This window comes from Schistocerca piceifrons, chromosome 5, assembly GCF_021461385.2.
Source record: "Schistocerca piceifrons isolate TAMUIC-IGC-003096 chromosome 5, iqSchPice1.1, whole genome shotgun sequence".
In the NCBI taxonomy this organism is placed as follows: domain Eukaryota; kingdom Metazoa; phylum Arthropoda; class Insecta; order Orthoptera; family Acrididae; genus Schistocerca; species Schistocerca piceifrons.
In genome coordinates, this window is record NC_060142.1 from 39,138,537 (window position 1) to 39,142,279 (window position 3,743).

Sequence of the window (3,743 nt, forward strand, 5' to 3'; positions counted from 1 at the left end):
TACACGTTAGTTTGTTGGATTCCGGCACAACATGTGACGGATATGCTCGTCTCTGTTGTCATCCTCACATTTAGCAACGAGTATTTGCACTCAGTATAATTCCGATCGTGGGAGACGTGCCTAATGGTCACATTACATTGTGGTAAGATGACTGGACTGTCCTGTACCTCATAAAATATCAGCGTAAATTTTTCTGAATGAAGAAAAAAGAAAAGAAGTGCAATTGTGGTAAAGGGGCATATAGAGTGAGACTCGCGTTACCCAGGGAAACTCCAGATAGTCTGTAACCACAACGGTGAATTGCTGAATGGCGTGATGTTAAATAATCTTATGGACTTGTTTTTTTTATAATGGGGCAGCTTTACGGCTAGATTTAGGACTATGTAGCAACTAGAACTGAACATTAATGGGGTAAAATTGTCAGCTGTAAAAGTGGCTTCGGGTTGTACGTGAATCGAGTGCTATAACGCCACTACTGTACACGTTATATATGACTTATTTGGTGGATAACATTGGAAGATCATTGTGACTATTTGTTGATGGTACCGTTGACACAAGACAGTCGCTACGGCGGAAATACGTAGCGAGGTAAGAGAAATCCTGCACAGGATCGACACTTGGTACAGGAAGTGGCAGCTCATTCTCAACGTAAGTACATTAAGTTTGCAATAGATATTGATGGTGAAAAAATAGTCTTAAAGTTATGTTACCACTTCTCTGCCTCAGCAAAAAGAGGAGAAGAATTGAAATCGTTCTTTGAGTTTGCGGAATTGCAGAGGATTGAAATTTTGAGGCACGTTTCAACTAGGTGGCTCTTATTGACATCAGCCATTTCTAGACTGCTTCGAAATTGGTAGCCAACGGCCTTGCCGCAGTGGGAATACCGGTTCCCGTCAGATCATCGTAGTTAAGCGCTGTCGGACTTAGCTAGCACTTGGATGGGTGACCATCCGGTCTGCCGAGCGCTGTTGGCAAGCGGGATGCACTCAGCCCTTGTGAGGCAAACTGAGGAGCTACTTGATTGAGAAATAGCGGCTCCGGTCTCGGAAACTGACATGTGACCACATGCCCCTCCATATCGGCATCCAGTGACGCCTTTGAGCTGAGGATGACACGGCGGCGGGTCGGTACCATGGGCCTTCATGGCTTGTTTCGGAGGAGATTAGTTTTGGTTTCAGTATTAGTAAGCAATTAAGAGTTACTGCAATAGAAGTGCTGAGTGTCCAAAATTACTATCTAACATATTTATTAAAGATGACCCAGAGGAAGGACTGTTACCTAATGCCTACTTCACTTTCTTAAATAGTATTCGGAAGCAGTGGCAAATTGTACCTAAAACATTAGTGAGGTCTGACTTAAGTATGCTAGAGACGTATAAACAAATGAGACGTCTCATTTGTAAAATAGAGCAGAGAAGAAAAGACAGTATTTTTGGTAGCAATGCAAAGCAATTCCTAAAAGGATTGTCTATGGTGTTAAAGAGAAATCGTCTGGTGCGAGTAGTATTTGCGCCTAAGGTTTCCGTACAAACGTGATTAGGTGTGCAGAGACTTTATTCCTCCCAGGAGTCGAGAGTCTAGAAGATTTTTTCCTGTTACCAACATTGATGTAGACAAGATATTGCTTCAGACTTTCGAAAATGTTTCAATTTTAAGGTTGAAGTCGGTAACAAATGACAAATAAAATACTTTTTTCGTGCGATACAATTACAACTTAAGGGGGGACAGTCGCGAACAGGCTCAAAAAAATCGAGTTTTTATTTTTAGTCTTAATCTATGCTCCAATTATTTGGCTACAAAATGCCGTTTGTTTCATACAAATCTGATTATTAGATTCGGAGTTATTAATTTGTTTGTGAAGCATGGTAACTAGTGCCACGTCCATTTTTGCTGTGTCTTACGCAGTAGTCAGCATTGACTATAGTACAACAATCATTTATGTTCCACGAATATAAATACTCTTTATTTGGGTTGCAAGAGAGAATTGTTATTCTGGTGTTTGCCAGCCTGTCTGCATTGTCTACTATTGTTTGTCAGTTTCTTCATCCTAGTTGTTTACGTCTTGGTGATACAAATGTAATGATTTTGTGAAACGTTATAACACAATTGGTAGAATAAGGAAGTTTGGATATAAGCCTAAGTTTCTTGTAGATAAATATGTAAAAATAAACTGCGAAACTGCTAGTTTTGAACAGAGGGAAGAAAATAATATTGAAAGTGAAGTCAGTGCGAGTGTCAGTGCTTCAAGCAAGAAGCTTCTAGGTGCTGCGGGTTTTCCAAGTGCCTCTCAAATGTGTGACTGTGTGAACAGTGTTTCTGTTGTTACTGACACAAACATTCTGATCTCCATGAGGTTATTACGTGAACTTATCGAAAAACACACAAATTGTAAAAAACTGTGGTGGAAACGTTACTTTGCACGAAGATGTGGTGAAAACCAAGGGAATTGTTTGTAATGTGGTTTTGACATGTTTGGAATGTAACTGTACTGCCAATACAATGTCATCCCACGTAACAAGAAGCAGATTATATGAAAACAATAGAAGATTAGTGTATGCACTTAGATCTATTGGAAAATGGCGAAGTGCAGGTGCTGCTCTTTGTGCAATGATGAACATTCCTGCACCTCCAAGAAAGTTCGATGTTTACAACAAGACTATTGGTGCAGTTGTAGCTGCGGTAAGTCAATCTACAATGTTGAAAGCAGCCAAAGAAACAGTTCAGTTGAATGATATGAAATCTGACCCAAGGCAAATTTCTGCTGGTTTTGATGGCAGTTGACAGAAACGTGGGCATACATCCTTAATTGTGTCAGCAACTTCTTTTGATACTGGGAAGGTTCTGGATATTGAAATTATTACTGAGTTCTGTGACATCTGTAGCAAAAATCCCATCATACGACATGTGTGCAAAAAGGACTATGGTGGTTCTAGTGGAGGCATGGAAGTGGCTGGTGTTGCTAACATTTTCAAGAGGTCTGTGCAGTCAAGAGGCATCCTCTATACAGGCTATCTTGGGGACGGGGCCAGTAAGGCTTATCATAAAGTGGCAGAAGATAAACCTTATGGCCTTAGAGTCAAAATTAATAAACTGGAATGTATAGGACATGTACAGAAAAGAATGGGATCATGACTTCTAAAGATATGAAAGGTAAAAAAGGCTGAAATAGACAGGATCCAGACTTATTATAGTATGAGCATTAGAAATAACTGCAACAATGTGGAAGCAATGAGGAGAGCCATCTGGGCTATATTCTTTCATAAAATTCCAACAGATGAGGAACCACAACATAACCTTTGCCCACGGGGACCTGACAGCTGGCGCAAATTCAACAACTCAGCTACATCTTCCAGCTATAAGCCCAAATATTCAATTCCAGAAAAAAATCCTACTAGCTGTGAAACCCATTTTCAGAGACTTTAGCCAGCAAGAGCTCTTGAAAAAGTGTCTTCATGGAAAAACTCAAAACCCAAATGAAAGTTTGAATTCTGTCATTTGGACAAGGCTACGAAAAACTGTTTTCGTTAGAAAAGAAACACTAAAATTTGATGCAGTGATGTGCTTCAATGCTGGTGTGTCAAAGAATACTGATTTACTAAGACTCTTGGGAACAAAGGATGGTATCAATACTGAAAGGGGACTGAAAAAGATTGACATGGACCGTATCCGTTATGCTGATATTTCTGCAGGAAATGCTACCAAGGAGGCCAGGGTAGCCAGAAGATCAAAGAAAAGAGGAAAAGA

The 3,743-nt window shown here is 40.1% G+C and overlaps 1 pseudogene; it reads left to right on the top strand.

The window, feature by feature from the left end:
- Positions 1-856: 856 nt before the first annotated feature.
- LOC124799884 lies at positions 857-974 on the top strand (annotated as a pseudogene).
- Positions 975-3,743: the final 2,769 nt, after the last annotated feature.